The sequence below is a fragment of the Scyliorhinus torazame genome, chromosome 8 (assembly GCF_047496885.1).
Source record: "Scyliorhinus torazame isolate Kashiwa2021f chromosome 8, sScyTor2.1, whole genome shotgun sequence".
Lineage (NCBI taxonomy): Eukaryota > Metazoa > Chordata > Chondrichthyes > Carcharhiniformes > Scyliorhinidae > Scyliorhinus > Scyliorhinus torazame.
This window is the reverse complement of record NC_092714.1, coordinates 143,228,560-143,251,240: the sequence shown is the minus strand read 5'-3', so window position 1 is coordinate 143,251,240 and position 22,681 is coordinate 143,228,560. Positions and strand designations below refer to the sequence as shown.

Genomic DNA, 22,681 nt, shown 5'->3' with positions numbered 1-22,681 from the left:
CTTGCCTGTATAGATATCACTTATCAGTGTAGTTGGTTGGAAACTTAATCTTCCCAAAACTAAAAATTACCTTTAAAATATTTCTGTGAACCATGAACTAGGTATTTATAACAACTGACAGCAAAAGTTCACTATTGCCTGTCTTGTCTGTATAGATATCACCTATCAGTGTTGCTGTATGGGTGTAGGAAATTTTGATATATATGGTATTATATGTTTGTTACAGTAAAATAATTTAGGCCAAAGTATCCAGATAAGGGGCGCTATTCTCCCCCCCCCCCCCCACGCCGGGTGGGAGAAACACCGGGGCGCCGCAGGAATCGCGCCACGCCGCCCCGACCACCGCACGCGATTCTCCCACCCCCCAGAAACCAGCGGCGCGCGATTCGCACCGGGCCGCTCGGAGAACCGGCGAGCGGCCATTCTCCGGCCCGGACGGGCAGTGCGGCCGCTACAACACGACACGTTCCCGCTGGCGCCGTCCACCACTGGTCGCTGCCGGCGGGAACTCTGCGAGGGAGGCCTGTGGAAGGGGGAGGGGGGCTCCTTCATCGGGGTAGCCTCCGATGGGGTCTGGCCCGTGATCGGGGCCCACCAATTAGCGGGCCGGCCTCTCCCCCCCCCCAGGCCTACCTCCTTCCGTGCGCGGCCCCAGAACACTGGTTCCATGTTGGTGAGGGGCCGGCGTGCGTAAGACGTTCCCCACGCATGCGCAGGATGGCGCGGCCCAACTGCGCATGCGCAGGATTGGGCTGCCCGAACTGTGCATGCGCGGGTGCCGCATAAGGACGCTGGAGCGGTGCCGTGCTGGCCCCCTGTGGGGGCCAGAATAGGTTGTGCTCGGGCCCTGTTTGCGCCGTCGTGAAACGCGACGGCGTTCACAACGGCGCGAACACTTGGCCTCAATATCGAAGAATCGCCCCCTATATGTCTGTTAAAGCTGCGATTAAGGAGTTAAATGCTAGGCTGGCTGTCACACATGGGAGGGACTGGGTCTGTCTTTAGTTTCAGTTTTAGAGTTCTGCCCAGGATTCTGAGGAAAGCTTCTCTGTGAATAAATCTATAAGCCACCAAGTGTTAACTTTATTAATAAGTAGCATTTGACCTGTATGGGGATTTTGTTTAATTGAAATTTTAGAAGTAAATGGGAGAGTAAGCTCAAACACCTTTCTTTATTTTTTTAAAAAACGGTTTAACTGTTAATTGAAAATCTCTTTTTTCCTTGGATGTTAATGGGGTTAATCCTGTGTGAATAATAACATTTGTTTTAATTCAAAAAATGCCTATTTGTCAGTGGAATCACTCCTGGGGGTGTAGTATCTTTCTTCACAGTTTACAAATTAAAAAATATTTGGGGTTTCTTGTCCAGTTTCCTAATATAATTCGGGGTCTGGTCCGGTACCCTAATACTGGGCAATATAGAATTAACACAAGAGGGGGAAACAAGGTAATTGTTTTGTAGATGTGAATACAACTCTGTACATAAAGGAAAGTCAAAAAGAAACAGGAGTAGGCCATGGATGATTTGGAGTTGGGGACCAAGTGCAATGTGTCAAAGTTTGCAGACGACACTAAGATGAGTGGTAAAGCAAAAAGGGCAGAGGATACCGGAAGTCTGCAGAAGGATTTGGATAGGTTAGGTGAATGGGCTAGGGTCTGGCAGTGGAATTCAATGTTGCCATGTGTGAGGCTATCCATTTTGGGAGGAATAACAGCAGAATGGATTATTATTTAAACGGTAAGATGTTAAAACATGCTGCTGTGCAGAGGGACCTGGGTGTGCTGGTGCATGAGTCTCAAAAAGTTGGTGTACAGGTGCAACAGGTGATTAAGAAGGCTAATCGAGTTTAGTCTTTCATTGCTGGAGGGATGGAGTTCAAGACTAGTGAGGTTATGCTGCAATTGTATAGGGTGTTGGTGAGGCCGCATCTGGAGTATTGTGTTCAGTTTTGGTCTCCTTACCTGAGAAAGGACATATTGGCACTGGAGGGAGTGCAGAGGAGATTCACTAGGTTGATCCCAGAGTTGAGGGGATTAGATTATGACGAGAGGTTGAGTAGACTGGGACTGTACTCATTGGAGTTTAGAAGGATGCGGGGGGATCTTATTGAGACATATAAAATTATGAAGGGAATAGATAGGATAGATGCGGGCAGGTTGTTTCCACTGGTCGGGGACAGCAGAACTAGGGGGCATAGCCTCAAAATAAGGGGAGGTAGATTTAGGACGGAGTGTAGGAGGAACTTCTTCACCCAAAGGATTGTAAATCTCTGGAATTCCTTGCCCAGTGAAGCAGTTGAGGCTCCTTCTTTAAACGTTTTTAAGAAAAAGATAGATGCCTTTCTAAAGAATAAAGGGATTCGGGGATATGGTGTACGGGCCGGAGAGTGGAGCTGAGTCCACAAAGATCAGCCATGATCTCATTAAATGGCGGAGCAGGCTCGAGGGGCCAGATGGCCTACTCCTGTTCCTAGTTCTTATGTTCTTACGTTCTTATTCAGCTCCTTGAATTTAGTCTTCTATTAGCCCATGGATCAAGATCAAGAGGAAGGCTCGAGGGCAGGTAGAAGTCGAAAGAAGTTGAACCGTGACATCACAGCCTGCAGGTAAGGGATTGGCTGGTGACTGGTAAGTAGTTTTTCTTTTATTTTCCCTCAGGTGTTATTGTGCGGGGCGCAGAGGTTGCTGAGTGAGTGCTTGCTGAGAAGGGGAGTGAATAACAGGTGAGCTCTTTCTTTCTTTTTTTATCTAGAGGGGATGGCAGGGAAGGTAGTGCAATGTTCCTCCTGCAGAATGTTTGAGGTGAGGGATGCCGTCAGTGTCCCTGCTGATTTCATCTGTGGGGAGTGCACCCATCTCCAGCTCCTCAGAAACCGCATTAGGGAACTGGAGCTGGATGAACTTCGGATCATTCGGGAGGCAGAGGTGGTCATAGATAGAAGCTTCAGGGATGTAGTTATTCCGAAGAATAAACATAGATGGGTGATGGTGAGAGGGGCTGGGAGGAAGCAGTCAGTACAGGGATCCCCTGTGTCGTTCCCCTTAGTAACAAGTATACCGCTTTGGATACTGTTAGGGGGGGGGGGGGAACGACTTACCAGGGGTAAGCCATGGGGTACAGGTCTCTGGCACAGAGTCTGCCCCTGTTGCTCAGAAGGGACTGGGGTGAGAGGAGCAGAGCATTAGTCATTGGAAACTCTATAGTTAGGGGGATAGATAGGAGATTGTGGGAACGAGAGAGACTCACGGTTGGTGTGTTGCCTCCCAGGTGCCAGGGTCCGTGATGTCTCGGATTGTGTTTTCGGGATCCTTAAGGGGGAGGGGGAGCAGCCCCAAGTTGTGGTCCACATAGGTACCAACGACATAGGCAGGAAAAGGGATAGGGATGTAATGCAGGAACACGGAGCTAGGGTGGAAACTTAGATCTAGGACAGAGTTATTATCTCTGGGTTGTTACCAGTGCCACGTGATAGCGAGACGAGGAATAGGGAGAGAGAGGAGTTGAACACGTGGCTACAGGGATGGTGCAGGAGGGAGGGTTTCAGATTTCTGGATAATTGGGGCTCATTCTGGGGTCGGTGGGACCTCTACAAACGGGATGGTCTACACCTGGACCAGAGGGGTGCCAATATCCTGGGGGGAAATTTGCGAATGCTCTTCGGGAGGGTTTAAACTAGTTCAGCAGGGGCTTGGGAACCTGAATTGGAGCTCCAGTATACAGGAGGTTGAGAGTAGTGAGGTCATGAGTAAGGTTTCAAAGTTGCAGGAGTGTACCGGCAGGCAGGAAGGTGGTTTAAAGTGTGTCTTCTTCAATGCCAGGAGCATCCGGAATAAGGTGGGTGAACTTGCGGCATGGGTTGGTTGGATTGGATTGGATTGGATTGGATTGGATTTGTTTATTGTCACGTGTACCGAGGTACAGTGAAAAGTATTTTTCTGCGAGCAGCTCAACAGATCATTAAGTACATGAGAAGAAAAGGGAATAAAAGGGGGTACATGGGACTTCGATGTTGTGGCCATTTCGGAGACATGGATAGAGCAGGGACAGGAATGGTTGTTGCAGGTGCCGGGGTTTAGATATTTCAGTAAGCTCAGGGATGGTGGTAAAAGAGGGGGAGGGGTGGCATTGTTAGTCAAAGACAGTATTACGGTGGCAGAAAGGACGTTTGATGAGAACTCGTCTACTGAGGTAGGATGGGCTGACGTTAGAAACAGGAAAGGAGAGGTCACTCTGTTAGGGGTTTTATATAGGCCTCCGAAAAGTTCCAGAGATGTAGAGGAAAGGATTGCAAAGATGCTTCTGGATAGGAGCGAAAGCAACAGGGTAGTTGTTATGGGGGACTTTAACTTTCCAAATATTGACTGGAAACGCTATAGTTAGAGTACTTTAGATGGGTCCGTTTTTGTCCAATGTGTGCAGGAGGGTTTCCTGACACAGTATGTAGATAGGCCAACGAGAGGCGAGGCCATTTTGGATTTGGTACTGGGTAATGAACCAGGACAGGTGTTAGATTTGGAGGTAGGCGAGCACTTTGGTGATAGTGATCACAATTCGATTACGTTTACTTTAGTGATGGAAAGGGATAGGTATATACCGCAGGGCAAGAGTTATATCTGGGGGAAAGGCAATTCTGATGCGATAAGGCAAGACTTAGGATGCATCGGATGGAGAGGAAAACTGCAGGGGACGGGCACAATGGAAGTGTGGAGCTTGTTCAAGGAACAGCTACTGCGTGTCCTTGATAAGTATGTACCTGTCAGGCAGGGAGGAAGTGGTCGAGCAAGGGAACCGTGGTTTACTAAAACAGTCGAAACACTTGTCAAGAGGAAGGAGGCTTATGTAAAGATGAGACATGAAGGTTCAGTTAGGACGCTCGAGAGTTACAAGTTAGCTAGGAAGGACCTAAAGAGAGAGCTAAGAAGAGCCAGGAGGGGACATGAGAAGTCTTTGGCAGGTAGGATCAAGGATAACCCTAAGGCTTTCTATTGATATGTCAGGAATAAAAGAAAGACTAGGGTAAGAGTAGGGCCAGTCAAGGACAGTAGCGGGAAGTTGTGCATGGAGTCCGAGGAGATAGGAGAGGTGCTAAATGAATATTTTTCGTCAGTATTCGCACAGGAAAAAGATAATGTTGTCGAGGAGAATACTGAGATTCAGGCTACTAGACTAGAAGGGCTTGAGGTTCATAAGGAGGAGGTGTTAGCAATTCTGGAAAGTGTGAAAATAGATAAGTCCCCTGGGCCGGATGGGATTTATCCGAGGATTCTCTGGGAAGCTAGGGAGGATATTGCTGGGTCTTTGGCTTTGATCTTTAAGTCCTCTTTGTCTACAGGAATAGTGCCAGAAGACTGGAGGATAGCAAATATTGTCCCCTTGTTCAAGAAGGGAAGTAGAGACAACCCCGGTAACTATAGACCAGTGAGCCTTACTTCTGTTGTGGGCAAAATCTTGGAAAGGTTTATAAGAGATAGGATGTATAATCATCTGGAAAGGAATAATTTGATTAGAGATAGTCAACACAGTTTTGTGAAGGGTAGGTCGTGTCTCACAAACCTTATTGAGTTCTTTGAGAAGGTAACCAAACAGGTGGATGAGGGTAAAGCAGTTGATGTGGTGTATATGGATTTCAGTAAAGCGTTTGATAAGGTTCCCCACGGTAGGCTACTGCAGAAAATATGGAGGCATGGGATTCAGGGTGATTTAGCAGTTTGGATCAGAAATTGGCTAGCTGGAAGAAGACAGAGGGTGGTGGTTGATGGGAAATGTTCAGACTGGAGTCCAGTTACTAGTGGTGTACCACAATCTGTTTTGGGGCCACTGTTGTTTGCCATTTTTATAAATGACCTGGAGGAGGGTGTAGAAGGATGGGTGAGTAAATTTGCAGATGACACTAAAGTCGGTGGAGTTGTGGACAGTGCGGAAGGATGTTACAAATTACAGAGGGACATAGATGCGTTGCAGCGCTGGGCTGAGAGGTGGCAAATGGAGTTTAATGCAGAAAAGTGTGAGGTGATTCATTTTGGAAGGAATAACAGGAAGACTGAGTACTGGGCTAATGGTAAGATTCTTGGCAGTGTGGATGAGCAGAGAGATCTCGGTGTCCAAGTACATAGATCCCTGAAAGTTGCCACCCAGGTTGAGAGGGTTGTTAAGAAGGCATATGGTGTGTTAGCTTGTATTGGTAGAGGGATTAAATTTGAGCCATGAGGTCATGTTGCAGCTCTACAAAACTCTGGTGCGGCCGCAATTGGAGTTTTGCGTGCAATTCTGGTCGCCGCATTATAGGAAGGATGTGGAAGCATTGGAAAGGGTGCAGAGGAGATTTACCAGAATGTTGCCTGGTATGGAGGGAAGATCTTATGACGAAAGGCTGAGGGACTTGAGGCTGTTTTCATTAGAGAGAAGGTTAAGAGGTGACTTAATTGAGGCATACAAGATGATCAGAGGATTAGATAGGGTGGACAGTGAGAGCCTTTTTCCTCGGATGGTGATGTCCAGCACGAGGGGACATAGCTTTAAATTGAGGGGAGATAGATATAGGACAGATGTCAGAGGTAGGTTCTTTACTCAGAGTAGTAAGGGCGTGAAATGCCCTGCCTGCAACAGTAGTGGACTCGCCAACACTAAGGGCATTCAAATGGTCATTGGATAGACATATGCATGATAAGGGAATAGTGTAGATGGGCTTTAGAGTGGTTTCACAGGTCGGCGCAACATCGAGGGCTGAAGGGCCTGTACTGTGCTGTAATGTTCTATGGTCTATGGATGATTTGTACCTCAGCTCCTCGGGGGTGATGTAGATCTAACGCAGTGGTGATAAAACAGCCTGCAGTGAACCAGCAGCCAGTTTTTCACAGTTTTAATTTTTCATTGACTTGGAAAATATAGTCACGGTTTTTACATTTCAAACCAACTAAAAATATTAGAAACCAGGAAGTGGTTTGAACTATCTCTCTGAACTTCAGCGAGATGAAGACTGGGAATGGTAAAGAATTAACTGCTAACTCGCGCTGAGCCTGTTTCATGTTGCTGGTGTTTTACCCCCGATATTTCTGCCTTTTAACAATACCCTTGCCGAACAAAAATCCACCAATATTAGTCTTGAAAATTTCAACTGACCCAACATCCACAGCCTTTTGGGAAATGTTCCAGATTCTCTCTACACTCTTTGTATGAATGTTTTTACACTTAACTGGCTGAGCCCTCATTTTAAGATCATGATCCCTTGGGTTAGATTCTTCCACTGGAGGATATAGTGTATCTGTATCTCCCTTTTCAATTATTTATTCATTTTTAAAACCTTAATTAGATGACCCCCAACATTCTAAATGCAACATGATACAAACCACATTTAGGCTGCCTGTCCTTCTAATTTATCCTTTTAATTCCCAGTATCATTCTGGTGAATATACACTATATCCCTACCAAGGGCAATACATCTTTCCTGAGATGTGGTTCCCAGCACTGGAAGCAGGTCTCCAGTTGAGGCCAGACCATGACGCCGTACAACCGAAGCATCACTTCTTCGCTTTTGCATTCTAGTCAGCTTGTGATAGACGGCAGCACTCTAATAGCCTTTTTGATTACCTTTTTCAACTGTGAGAGTGATTTGTGCACGTGGACACCCAAATCCCATCTCTCTTCTCAGTTCATCTTCTCTCACCGTTCTGAAAATACTCTATTTGTCTCTCAGATCTAAATTCTATGACCTCACTCAAGTCCATCTGCCAGTTTTTCCACTAAGTTTGTAAATTCCCTCTATCAACACAATTTACCTTCAAATTTTAATATATAACTCTCTCTTTAAACAAGTTATTAATATATTATTACACAAGGGCGCTATTAGGAAATTGAGTCCAGAAATGAGATCCCAATACAGCAGAGAATTGCTTCATAAATACAAGTACCATCTTTGCCTGTCTATGTAAGTGGAATGAGAGCTGAATGTATGTATTTGACGTTCTGTTTAATGGGAATTAGTGTGTTAAGGAACTGCATGTAATTGTTAGGGTTGAAGTTAAAATATGGTTTTCTTTCCTTTTAATAAAGTTTGTTTATAAAATAACCAAGCCCTATTTGTTCTACTATCACTCCTGGAACAAATCGATATTTCCGCTCCGCCCTAAAACTTAAAAATGTGACGGCATCTAGTCCAGTCTCTTAGCCACTGTTGAGAGCTGACCAGGCGTCCGTAACAATATATGCCCAAAAGAATTCTCTGGGGAACACCACTTCTCACATCCTATCAGTCATGGATCAACTCTCTGCCTTCTACCTCCCAAACAATCATCAATCCATGAGTCACAAGGTTCCCTTCAATTCTGTATATCTTCACCTCTGCCAATAATCTCCTGTGGAACTTTATCGAATTACTTCTGGAAGTCCAGAGAGATAACACCCATGGACAATGCTCTATCCGCTGTACTATTGACCTCTTCAAATGATTCAATTTAGTGAGTCAAGCATGATCTACCTTTTACAAATCCACGCTGCTTTTTGTTCAGCTCATACTTCCCAAAGTACTTCAATACTCTTCCTGATCTCAGTTTGCAATAAATTTCTTCACAGCAGCAAACTACTTTGTCCCATCATGTCACATGATGAGATCACATGTCTCTGGCGGTCACATTATATGTAAAAAGAATGCTTAGTGACACCAGTGATGTACACACAAACTGGTTCACAGCCCATTATAGTTATAGAAACACAGAAAATGGGAGGAGGGAATTCAACTCTTCGAGCCTGCTCCACCATTCATTATGACCATGGCTGATCCTGCTTTCCCCCCATATCCTTTTCTATAGAAAAATGTGAGATAATCAAGGATAAGAAATGTCTTACTAGTGCTTACAAGAAATATTTAAATGTGCACTTGAGATGTCAAGGCATACAAAGCCATGGGCCAAGTGCTGGGAAATGGGATTAGAATAGCTAGGTGGGTGTTTTTGACCCGCACAGACGCGATGGGCAGGAAGGCCCTTTTCTGTGCTGTAGACCTCCATGGCTCCATACTGGTGAGGCATTTAACATTTTGAGGGCAAAGTACATTAAATAAGGGGGGGGGGCGATTCTCCCAAATGGAGCCCAAGTGTTCGCGCCATTGCGTTTCACGACGGCGCGAACCGGGCCCGGGTACAACCTATTCTGTCCCCCCACAGGTGGCCAGCACGGCGCTGGAGCAGTTCACGCCGCTCCAGCATCCTTTCCCGGCGCCAAATGGGCACCGCGCCAACCCGCACATGTGCGAGGGTCTTTTTTAGCGCGCCGGCCCAGACTCAACATGGCGTCGGTATTCAGGGACCAGCAACGCAGTGAAGTAGGCCGGTGGGGGGGTGGGGAAGAGGCCAGTTCGCCGATCGGTGGGCCCCGATCAAGGGGCAGACCCCATCGGAGCCCCCCCACAGGCCGCCGCCCCCCCGACCATTCACGCAGAGTTCCCGCCGGCAGCGACCAGGGGTGAACGGCGCCGGCGGGACTCTGTCGTATCCGCGCGGCCGTTCGGCCCATTCGGGCCGGAGTATCAGTGGCCCCGCCGATTCTAGAGGCCCACGGCCAACGCCGCGCCAAACGCGGCAGCGCAAATGGTGCAGATTCTCCGCACTTCGGAGAATCGCGCGCCGGCTTCGGGACGTCGTGGCGCGGCGATTCTCCGACCCGGCGCGGGGCTTGGAGAATCGTCCCCAAGATATGTAAAATGATTTTTTAAATTTCATATGGGTTTCACCAGCAAGGCATGCATTTGTTACCCATTCCCAATGGCACTTCAGGAGATTGTGATGAGTTTCCTTCTTAAACCGCGGCAGTGTGTGTGGTGTAGGTACAATCACAAAGCGCTTAGGGAGGGAGTTCCAGGAATTTAACCCAGCAATTAAGGAATGGTCAAGTCAGGATGAGCTAGGACTTGGAGAGGACATGCAGGTGGTGGTGTTCCCACTGTCCTCTCCCTTGCAGTTGGTCAAGGTCGCAGGTTTGGACGGTACCTGTAAAAGACTTGGTAAGTTTCTGCAATGTATCTTGTGGACAGTACACAGTGCTGTCACTGTGCAGCGTTTGTGAAGGCAGTGAATGCTTCAGGTGGTGGATGGGTTGCCAATCAATTGGCCCCTTTTCCCTGGATGCTATTGAGCTTCTTGAGCGTTGTTGGGGCTGATACTCATCCAGACAGGTGAACAGCATTTCAACAAACTCCGAACTTGTCGATGGTAGAAATGTTTTGGGGGAATCAGGTGAGTCACTTGTGCAGAATACCCAGGACACTGACTTACTCTTGGAGCCACAATATTTAAGTACATGGTCAATTTTTTGTCAATGATGAAGAACTCCTGCAGTGATGTCCTGGGGCTGAGTTGATTGACCTCCAACATCAATAACCATATCTTCATTGATGCTAGGTATGAGATCTGCTACTGAAGAGTATTCCTCTTGGTGGGATCTTGATGCTAAACGTGATCAAATGCCTTGATGCCAAGAGCAGCCACTCTCACCTCTGGAATTCAGCTCTTTTGTTCATGTTTGGACCAAGGCTGGAAGGAGGTTTGGAGCTTAGTTAACTTGGTGGAACCCAAACTGAACATTGGTGGGCAGGTTATTGATGAATAAACATCATTTTATAGCAATGCCAACTTCCATTGCTTTGCTGATGATTAATAGTTGACTAATGGTGGCAATTGGCCAAATTGGATTTGTTCTGCTTTCTGTGGACAGGTCATACCTGGGCAATTATCCACATTGTCAGGTAGATTCTGAATACTAACTGGAATGGTTTGGCTAGAGACATGTTAACTCTGAGCACTGCAGCCAGATATTGTTATAGCCTTTGCAGTACCCAGTGCATTCAGCCATTTCTTGATATCACGTGGAGTGGATTGAATTGGTTGAAGGCTGCCTTTTGTGATGATGGGGATCTCAAGAAAAGGCCAAGGTGGATCATCGGCACTTCTAACTGAAGATGGATGCAAAGGCTTCAGCCCTGTCTTTTGCACTCAATGATTGCTATGCTCTATCATTAATGAGGATGGAGATGTTTATGGAGCCTTCTCTGCCCTTTAGTGCTTTAATCGTCCACCATAATTCATGAATGGATGTGGCAGGCCTACAATTGTTATCTGATCCATTGGTTGTGGAATTGCTTAGCTCTGAATGCAGTTGCTTTCTCTGTTGAGCATACATGTAGTTCTTTGTTATAGCTTCACTAAGTTGACATCTCATTGTTAGGTACACCTGGTACGGTTTCTGCTATCTTCTTCTACATTCCTCATTGAAACAGGATTGGTTCCCAGCTTGATCGGGTAAGGAATAAGTTCAGTGACATTTGGGGAGATGGTGACATCGTGGTAATGTCACCAGACTGGTAATCCAGAGGCTTAGACTAACGCTCTGGAGGACCAGGTTTAAATTTCACCACAGCAGCCGGTGAAATTTAAATTCAATTAATTAAATCTGCAATTGAGAGCTAGTCTAAATGGTAACCATAAAACTATCACTGATTGTTGTAAAAATCTACCTGATTCACTAATATCCTTTAGGAAAGGAATTCTGCCCTCCTTACCTGGTCTGGCCTATATGTGACTCCAGACCCAAGCAATGTGGCTCACTTTTCACTGCTCTCTAGGGCAATTAGGGATGGACAACAAATGTTGTCCTTGCCCTTGACATTCACATTTCATGCACAAATAGAAAACAAGTTTTGAGCTGCTAGATCTGTTCGGAACCTATTCTATTTAGCATGGTGGTACTGCACACAATACAATAGTGTGTCCTCAGCATGAAGACTGGTCTTCATCTCCAGAAGGACTGTGTGCCTATACTATCATGGAGAGTTGCATTTAGGACAGGTGAGGATGAGGTCAATGAGGTTCTTCAATGGTGGTGCTACCAAACCACTCTTGATAAATGTATATTGAAGCCACCACCCCAGAGTACGCTCTGTGTCTTTGCCACCTTCACTGCTTGTTCCTAATGGTATTCAACATAGAAGAGTACTGAATCATCAGCTGAAGGGGGGCGGTAGATGCTATCAGCAGGAAGCTTCCTTGCAGATGTTTGATCTCATGTTCAGTGTGAACTGGATTTATTTAGTGTGGATAGGTGAGGTTGAAGAAAAATCAACAGAATCACTTAAATTAAAGCATCTTGGCTTGCATAAGATATGTTTCCTGTATGAACCTCTGATTTCATGATGAAAATGGTGTGCAATACTCACGTCAGATATGCAAGTACGAACACTTCACCCTGGTGTGCCGGTTTAGCTAGACATTTGGTTTGTGATGCAGAGTGAGGCCAACAGCGCGGGTTCAATACCGGCTAAGGTTATTCATGAAGGCCCCACCATCTCAACCTTGCCATTCGCCTGAGGTGTGGTGATCCTCAGATTAAATCACCACCAGTCAGCTCTCCCCCTCAAAGGGGAAATCAGCCTATGGCAGCTTTACTTACTTGTATAGTTCAAGATGGCTAATCCACAAGCAATCCACATATCAGATAAGAAAAAGATTACATCTGTTACTGCTGTGATCCCCACATAGTTTAAGGGGACATTGTATGAAAATATACACTCTCCATTGTGCTCCACTTCAATAACAGCTATATGGCAACTTCCATTAATCAATTCTTCCCATGTGGCAATATCACAAACCTAAACATTCTCATACAGCCATGTTTCAATGGAGCTTGAGATTGTAATAACAGGTTTGCCAATTGAAAAGTGGGCAACATTACAAATGTCAATTTTGGACAGTAACTATTGTGTCTCAAAATATTCTAAGTGTGATGAATATAGGAATTTCATATATATATATTGTATTATATGTATCAGGTGCAGAAAAGTTAAAAGCATGGATTAGTGTGTGGATGTACTTTTAAAAGTCCACATTTAAAAGACATCCAGGCTTTTTGGCTACAGAGGTGTCATGTGAGAATACCTTTAAGAAATGGGTGTTTAAGAAATGTGCCTTTAAGAAATGGGTGTTTATCAGTGATGTCAGAGTGTGAGTGGAGCTAGGCTGTCTGTCAGCTTTGTACTTTTGTTGTAGGCTGTTTGCTGCAGGGTGCTTTATAGTTTCGTTTTCAGAGCTGGCTAGCTGCAGTCACAGCCAGGTGTATGAGTCTCTCTCGCTCTGTAATCTAAAGACTGTAAGTCGATCCTTTGGTGATTTAAAACTAATAACTGCTCTCAGTAGTGACTTTAACCTGATGTGCTTCTGTTAAAAGTTTTTTTTAGTTTTATGGATGTTAAAAGGACAGCTTAAGGATTACATAGTGTTGTATTCTTTGGGGGTTATATTTGAATTGATGGTTGCTAAGATGTTCATTGTATGTTTTAAAAAGGTTAACTTGAGTTCATAGAATAAATTGTTTTGCTTTAAAAAATACTTTTCCATTTCTGCTGTACCACACCTGTAGAGTGGGCCGTGTTCTCCCCATACCACAATCTATTAAAAGTTGTAGGTCAGGTGAACTCCATGATACACTTTGGGTTTCTCTAAACCCTGGCCCATAACAGAGGTGCAATTAAAGCATTGTAAAAGAAAGGACTGCTGGTTATATAAAGAGCGTTCCCTGGGGAGCAGATAATCAGACACATTGTGTTTTGCTTTAGTAAGATGATATAATTAATGGGATGAGCCAGGAGCTGAAGCAGTCAGGTGTTGTTTTTCAGTTTTGGAATTCAGTTGGAAGATTGGGATGTGACCAGACGAACAACCTCTCTCAAAACGGTTAAAGATTTGCCTGTGAACAGGATAAGAGCTTTTTGCCAAAGGCTGGCAGGTTAAACAGTAGTCTGGACCAGACAACAATCTACAGACTGTTTTCTGACTGGATTTCCCTCTCTCCTATCAGTCTTTTAAAAGGAACTCTATTCAAGTGTACGTCATGTAACCCTGTGTTTGCTAACTCTATTTAAAAGTGGATTTTGACCTGAGACGGGTTTTGCTTGATTGGAGATAAGCGGTTAGGAGTTGTTTCATTTTCATTGTTAAGTATTGTTAATGAGTAATTGTGAGCTATTTTCTTGTATGATGTTAAAAGTTATTTTAATCCTGTGTTAGTAATAAAGTTTTAATATATCATATCGATATTTGTGCTCCTGGAGCGAAGTGTCCTTTCCTCAGTCTTACAAATTAAATCAAATATTGGGATTTCTGTCCAGTATCCTAGCAACTGTTGGGATCTGGTCCGGGATTGTAATATAATGCAAAGCACTGTTGTGTTATGGGCCAAGGTTTAGAGACCCCAAAGTGTATCATGGAGTTCACCTTACCCACAACTTTTAATAGATTGTGGTATGGGGAGCACACGGCCCACTCTACAGGTGTGGTACAGAAGAAATGGAAAAGTATTTTTTGAAGCGAAACAATGTTTATTCTATGAACTCAAGTTAACCTTTCTAAAATATACAGTGAACATCTTAGCAGCCATCAATTCAAATACAACCCCCAAAGAATACAACACTAAGTAATCCGTTAAGCTTTCCTTTTAACATCCATACGACTTAAAACACCTTTTACCAGAAGCACATCAGGTTAACATCACTACTGTTATTAGTTTTAAATCACCAGGATTGATTTATAGTCTTTAGGGTTCAGAGAGAGATTCATACACCTTCTGGCTGTGACTGCAGCTATCCAGCTCTGAAAACTAAACTAAAACATACCTTGCAGCCGGCTCAAAAACAAAAGTAAAAAGCTGACAGACAGCCCAGCTCCACCCACACTCTGACATCACTGCAGTAGTAAACACCCATTTCTTAAAGGTACTCTCACTACAGATATTTATATACACACTCATTTATAAACACCCATTTCTTAAAGTTACTTTCACATGACAGTTGTCAATAATGACAAGAGTCACAGGTACAAACTGAAATAATGGTCGACAAGCCTCATTCAATTGGATAATTGCATTGGCATTTAATGGTTCAAGTTTTCCAAGTGGAGGCTTCATTCCTGACCTGTGCTGATCTGAACCAGGGCAGCAGTTGGGTTTCTGTAAATAACCTCAGCACCCTCGAGCCATGGAGAGGAGATGGGGTCAGTAAGAATTTTTACTTATCAATATCCATTTATCACTGCAGGGAAGTGAACGTGCTTATGTTTTGGAGGGGATAGAATTGGACATGGCCATGAAGCTGCCTGCCAATAGGCACTGTCCAAACTCACACCTGAAGAATAGGTATTTTAAAAATGCCCTGCACCCTATCCATGGCTGTGGAAACAACCCAGGAGTTAATGTCTTCAGAAGAGAAGAACAAAACTGGCAAAGTAAATTCATAAATTCTTCATGGGGGGGGGGGGGGAGCAGACAGGAAATAGCATTAGTTTAAATTCAATATTCCCATGGTTTGTTAACAATGTGCTGAATAGACTATGCAGTAAAACTGTTAATATTAAATTGTATAGAAAAACTCAGACAAAACACATATATATTCATCCATAATTAAAATACAAAATGAAGAGGAAAACCTGACATGAGAAGCTCACCAGGAGGAAGGAGAGCTGACTGCATTAAAAAAAATAATGGTTGGGCATCCAAGACAGACTAACAAAATACTAGTCCTTTCGAGCAGAAACTAATATTTCATTCACCTATTTATGCCAGTCTGAATGGATTTTGGAAAGTACACAAGGTCGTGCAGGGATTCTCTCCGGCCATAGGGAGGAACTTGGGGTAGATTATTGGATAGGTGTTCTCCCTATCTAAAATCCACACATGCACTCTAAATGAACAGGTTGTATGTATTTTGCATCATAGCCCAAAAATGAAATAACTGCTCTCACTCACGGCTGAAAGAGGTCACAGGTATTGGCATGCAGTAGTGAATTGTTGTTAACTGTACTAAGTACATTTAAGGTTAATAATAATTGTAAAATAAAGCCCTTTCTTTTCACCGTGCACTATTTCATGATTATCTTGAACCAATACGCTCTTACTCATTCATTCATTCTCTACATCAGCACAGCATATATTAACGGTTATTCAAACTTGGGGATGAGAGATGGAATCTACTGCAGTATTCAAGAATTTGGAACTGCATATTAAGTCCCAGTGTGGTATTTTACTTCCACTGAATAGCATCATTCTATTACTTCTGCACACAAAAACACTGTAAATTCAAATCTTACCTGGGTGGAATAGTAAGGCGAAAAGGTCACTGATAGGAGTAGTCTATAGGCCACCAAATAGTAACAGGATGGTAGGGCAGGCAATAAGCAAAGAAATAACAGATGCATGTAGAAATGGTACAGCGGTTATCATGGGAGATTTTAATCTGCATATCGATTGGTTTAACCAGGTTGGTAAAGGCAGCCTTGAGGAGGAGTTTATAGAATGTGCCCGGGATAATTTCCTGGAACAGTATGTAATGGAACCTACAAGGGAACAAGCGGTCCTAGATCTGGTCCTGTGTAATGAGGCAGGATTGATTAATGATCTCATAGTTCGGGATCCTCTTGGAAGGAGCGACCACAATATGGTGGAATTTAAAATACAGTTGGAGAATGACAAGGTAAAATCAAACACTAGTGTTTTGTGCTTAAATAAAGGCGATTACAATGGGATGAGAGAAGAACTAGCTAAGGTAGACTGGGAGCAAAGACTTCATGGTGAAGCAGTTGAGGAACAGTGGAGAACCTTCCGAGCGATCTTTCACAGTGTTCAGAAAAGGTTCATACCGACAAAAAAGAAAGACGGTAGAAAGGGGAAAAATCGACCTTGGATATCTAAGGAGGTGAGGGAGAGTATCAAATTGAAGGAAAAAACATGGCAAAAATTAGTGGGAGACTAGAGGACTGGAAGTCTTTAGGGGACAACAGAAAGCTACTAAAAAAGCCATAAAGAAGAGCAAGGTAGACTATGAAAGTAAACTGGCTCAGAACATAAAAGCAGATAGTAAAAGCTTCTACAAATATATAAGACAAAAAAGAGTGGCTAAGGTAAATATTAGTCCTTTGGAAGATGAGAAGGGAGATTTAATAATAGGAGACGGGGAAATGGCTGAGGAACTGAACAGGTTTTTTGGGTCAGTCTTCACAGTGGAGGACACAAATAACATGCCAGTGACAGATGGAAATAAGGATATGATAGGTGAGGACCTTGAGATGATTGTAATCACTAAGGAGGCAGTATTGGGCAAGCTAATGGGGCTAAAGGTAGACAAGTCTCCTGGCCCTGATGGGATGCATCCCAGAGTGTTAAAAGAGATGGCTAGGGAAATTGTAAACGCACTAGTGATAATTTATCAAAATTCACTAGACTCTGGGGTGGTCCCAGAGGATTGGAAAGTAGCAAACGTGACACCACTGTTTAAAAAAGGAGGTCGTCAGAAAGCGGGTAATTATAGGCCGGTAAGCTTAACTTCGGGTTATAGGGAAAATGCTGGAATCTATCATTAAGGAGGAAATAGCGGGGCACCTGGAGGGAAATTGTCCCATTGGGCAGACGCAGCATGGGTTCACAAAGGGTAGGTCGTGTCTGACTAATTTGGTAGAATTCTTTGAGGCCGTTACCAGTGCAGTAGATAACGGGGAGCCAATAGATGTGGTATATCTGGATTTCCAGAAAGCTTTTGACAAGGTGCCACACAAAAGGTTGCTGCATAAACTAAAGATGCATGGCATTGAGGGTAAATGGGTAGAGGATTGGTTAACTAACAGAAAGCAGAGAGTGGGGATAAATGGGTGTTTCTCTGGTTGGCAACCTGTAACTAGTGGGGTCCCTCAAGGATCAGTGTTGGGCCCGCAGTTGTTCGCAATTTACATAGACGATTTGGAGTTGGGGACCAAGTGCAATGTGTCAAAGTTTGCAGACGACACTAAGATGAGTGGTAAAGCAAAAAGTGCAGAGGATACCGGAAGTCTGCAGAAGGATTTGGATAGGTTAGGTGAATGGGCTAGGGTCTGGCAGATGGAATTCAATGTTGCCAAGTGTGAGGCTATCCATTTTGGGAGGAATAACAGCAGAATGGGTTATTATTTAAACGGTAAGATGTTAAAACATGCTCACTGTGCAGAGGGACCTGGGTGTGCTGGTGCACGAGTCGCAAAAAGTTGGTGTGCAGGTGCAACAGGTGATTAAGAAGGCTAATCGAGTTTTGTCTTTCATTGCTAGAGGGATGGAGTTCAAGACTAGTGAGGTTATGCTGCAATTGTATAGGGTGTTGGTGAGGCCGCATCTGGATTATTGTGTTCAGTTTTGGTCTCCTTACCTGAGAAAGGACATATTGGCACTGGAGGGAGTGCAGAGGAGATTCACTAGGTTGATCCCAGAGTTGAGGGGATTAGATTATGACGAGAGGTTGAGTAGACTGGGACTGTACTCATTGGAGTTTAGAAGGATGCGGGGCAATCTTATTGAGACATATAAAATTATGAAGGGAATAGATAGGATAGATGCGGGCAGGTTGTTTCCACTGGTCGGGGAAAGCAGAACTAGGGGGCATAGCCTCAAAATAAGGGGAGGTAGATTTAGGACGGAGTGTAGGAGGAACTTCTTCACCCAAAGGGTTGTGAATCTCTGGAATTCCTTGCCCAGTGAAGCAGTTGAGGCTCCTTCTTGAAACGTTTTTAAGAAAAATATAGATGCCTTTCTAAAGAATAAAGGGATTCGGGGATATAATGTACAGGCCGGAGAGTGGAGCTGAGTCCACAAAGATCAGCCATGATCTCATTAAATGGCAGAGCAGGCTCGAGGGGCCAGATGGCCTACTCCTGTTCCTAATTCTTCTTATGTACCTGACTAAATTGAATTTGACCATCTTATCATAGAATTTACAGTGCAGAAGGAGGCCATTCAGCCCATCGAGTCTGCACCGGCTCTTGGAAAGAGCACCCTGCCCAAGGTCAACACCTCCACCCTATCCCCATAACCCAGTAACCCCACCCAACACTAAGGGCAGTTTTTGGACACTAAGGGCAATTTATCATGGCCAATCCACCTAACCTGCACATCTTTGGACTGTGGGAGGAAACCGGAGCACCCGGAGGAAACCCACGCACACACGGGATGTGCAGACTCCGCACAGACAGTGACCCAAGCCGGAATCGAACCTGGGACCCTGGAGCTGTAAAGCAATTGTGCTATCCACAATGCTACCGTGCTGCCCCTTTTACCTTTATTAATGTAATTGCTGTTCCAAATAGTCATCAGCACTGATTTTAAAGTTTAAGAACATCTACTATTTCTTATTATTTGATATCCACTTACCTCAGTCAGTCTTTTTTGACCATTTTGATGGTTTCAGCTGCCATCTCCACACAGGTTGTGTATATATTGCAGTAACCGCGGTCAAGATTTCAGAAATGGTATCTATATTTCAGCACCCTACCCAGCACAAGTATGGTTTGCTCAGAATTGCCAATAGGGCAGATTGTGATCACCTAAAACGGAGTACAGATTTACATCAATCAATGCTTTACATACCAGCAAAGACTTGAAATCTAACTCATTTATCAAACTGAAGAGCAAGATCCCCAACACAGACAGTAAACCGAGTGTAGAACATCAAGACTGTTCAAGACTATTTCATCAAGACGATCAGCAAGTCATGCTCCTTTTAGACACAAATGGGTGGGAATATGTGCAGGGTCCTCGGTGTCTCCCAATCCATTCCAGGTATTGCTCTGAATATTAGTACCAGAACACAGACTTTGTATTCAGTTCATTCTTCAGCTCAGTCTCAAATATTGCAGTAATATTGGTTATTTCTGTCAGCAGAGACCAAAAGCTTCACTGACAACCAGAAAAAATTATAAAAGCAAGAAACAGAATACATCTGTAGCAACCTTCATTCTCCTCCTGAGTAATGAGGTATATGAATTTCAGTGCTGGTGCAAAGTCAGGTATGCAGGCCGTATGCCGCAACGACTGACAGATCATAACAAACAACACTTCCCTTCAGCTGTTCACAATAGGCAGAATACTGACCGCACTCAACTAACCCATGCTTGCAAAACATAATGTTTAATGTTAAATGTGATTCCACATTTGGGCACCACCTCACAATGTAGCTCACTTACACTTGCTAGAAGCGACATATGTCAATTTGCAAGGACTTGTCCTCTGCAGCCAAAGGGAATATGTCCAGACGTTGCACCTTTCTGAATAAACAAAAGCATGGGGAACAATAACTCTGTGGTGCATTCAGCATGGCAATGGCTAGGCCAATCAGAGTCAACTTGCCAACCAATCAGCATCCCTTTTTGCATGCACTATAAATTGTTGTTCCCTTTGAAATTTGGCAGTCTTACATCGGTCCTGATGACTGTAAGAAGATGAACTTCGACAGCAAGTCTCTTTTTTTCAGAAAAAATCAACTTCTGTACTGCTAAGTGACAAATTAATGAATGCTTAATATTGGTTCCCTAGGCATGGAAAGAAACACAACTTAATTCTTTTGCCATTTAAAAAAATGACTTTCTGTGGAACAAAAAAAAAGATGGCTGCTACAAGTCACACGACCACAGGGCTGGCCTCTGTCTGGGAGTTATCCCAAGAGGTTACACGCACAAAATAAATATTTTCTCTGGAATCTCACACCTCATTGTACAGGCCCCTTGTAATCACATTAGGCCAGGAGACTTACACATCAGAACTTGTATGTCGAGGGAGCTGCTAACAGACTCATATCACACCTGGACTGTCAAGGTCTATTTCAAAGGGAAACCAAAGGGTTGCGTATGATAAGCTCACCTTGCTAGGGGAGTCAGTGAGTTTGCCTAGTCAATGGCTTCCCTACACCAGACACTGAATATGAATGGCATCTCTCTCGACAATTGATGATTGAGACATTATCGGTCCTGAAATCTAAGCCAGCTCCAAACACTGGAAAAACATCCCTGTTGAAGTAATTGTGGAGAAAGATCACATGACTCGAGAGATCATTTTGAAATCACTACATGCCTTTGAGAAATCCTCAGCTGCTGTTTTACCATCAACTGGACAGAACTCTTGGATGAGTAAGTGGTTGGTTACCACCTCTCAACTCCACAAAGCCTGCTCGATTTTAAACGCCTCTAATCAATACCTGACAAGCGATCTAAGCACAGAAAACCCATGTGCAGCATCATTTGTTTCAAGGATTTTTCTAATATTATCTCCAACCTGCCACAAAGGAAACACCCTCTGGACTTTGACTTCTCAGACACTGGAAATCATGTGATTCATGTCATCTCAATCATATTAATTTGGGGTTTGTATACTGTAAAACCTCTTGTTTTGTATCCTGTCTCCCCTGTACTGTGTGTGCGTGTAGCAGGGTGGGAAGTTACAGATACTCCTCCCCCAGGGTTTTTTAATGTGAAGCAAATTAACCCTCTGGGTTAATCATAACGTGAGTTTGCTTGGATTATTAGTAAGTTGGGTCACGCAAACTGAGGGATTGGAAACCATGCCACTACATATTTTAAAATAATTCAAAACCCTGACAGGTGGTAGGGGCAAATAGGTAGTTTGCCCGTTTCTCTCCTATCTGTTGCATTACAAAGTAATTAGCTAATTAGCACAAAAGTATAACGGGCAGGCTGCGTTTTATTAAATAACTTTCTCAGGAATATCATAGTATTTGTAAAGGGAATGGAAATGATGTTACAGATTGTCATAAAGCATTTGACAAGGTGCCACATGAAGACTTATTGTGTTAAAGGGAATACAGCGGCATAATTAGATAGATGGGTGGGAGGGAAAATGGAGGAATAAATGAATATTTATGTGATTAGTGGCAAGGAACAATGTTAGCATTGCTTTTGTTTCCCTTTTTATAAATAATCAGACATAGTTAAAAGAAGAATTAAATTGAAGTTCATTGATCTCACCAAATTAGCAGACATCCAGTTAGAGGGTATTGCAAACTATGAAGATAAATTGTACAGGTTGCAGGGCATGAAGAGGGTAGGGGACTGGGTAAACAGCACTGTAGTCCAATGTAGAGAAACCTGGGGAGGAAGTAAATCCTAAATGGTAGAATTCTTAACAACATTGGAAGAACAGGGAAATCCAGGGTATAGACACCATCTTTGACTCTGGGGTTTTGGGTTTCATACGCAGAAATATTGGATACAAAAACTAGGAGGTAATAATGATTTTTGTTTTGCACAATATTGCCCACAGCTGTAGATCCTTACCACTAACAATGCGGCAGGAGCCTTAAAAGGTGTTTGGCTGATTGGGCACAATTTTCTGTGCAAGTCCTCAGCAAAGGGTAGTCTCAGGTAAGGATCCTGGGCAAGGATCACTCCAGCAAGTTAATCACTAATGAAGCCTCTTCCAAAACCTGGCCTGAGTTAATGATGTTTGTAAGGCTGAAGTCATGGCAGAGCATTCTACTAAAACTCAGAAATAGTGAGAAAACTCACCAAATTTTAATGGAAAACCCGTCTCTGTATTAAACACTGCAAGTTGTTATTTCTGTTAATGGCAGAATAATAAACAACTCAAAAATCATGAAAATAGACTGACACTTGGCAAAAAATCAAATCATAATGGAGGACAGAGTTCATGATCTGAAGTTGTTTAGTCTAAAGGCTGTAGAATACCCAAAGGAATGTTCTTCCATTAACACTCACTCTGCATCAATGTTTCTTTCTTTCTACAACCATTACCAATCCCTTTCCCTTTTGTTCCATGACATTTCTGTCATTTAATCTCTCTCACCTGCTACCCTGTCTCCGACCTTCCCTTTTATTCCCT

The 22,681-nt window shown here is 43.8% G+C and overlaps 1 protein-coding gene across 9 annotated transcripts in view; it reads right to left on the bottom strand.

Annotated features, from left to right (window-relative positions):
* The window catches only part of zc3h13 (zinc finger CCCH-type containing 13), a 165,901-nt gene that overhangs the window by 137,725 nt on the left and 5,495 nt on the right, over positions 1-22,681 (bottom strand). The window contains exons 1-2 of one of the 9 annotated variants that reach the window (XM_072514303.1): positions 20,014-20,033; positions 19,202-19,374 (exon numbers count right to left, since the gene is read on the bottom strand). The exons of 6 other annotated variants lie outside the window; for them this stretch is intronic. The gene's annotated coding sequence lies outside the window, so the exon portion shown is untranslated. Of the gene's footprint in view, positions 1-19,201; positions 19,375-20,013; positions 20,063-22,681 lie in introns of those variants that run through there. 2 more of the 9 variants (XM_072514302.1, XM_072514304.1) reach the window with 2 other exon arrangements.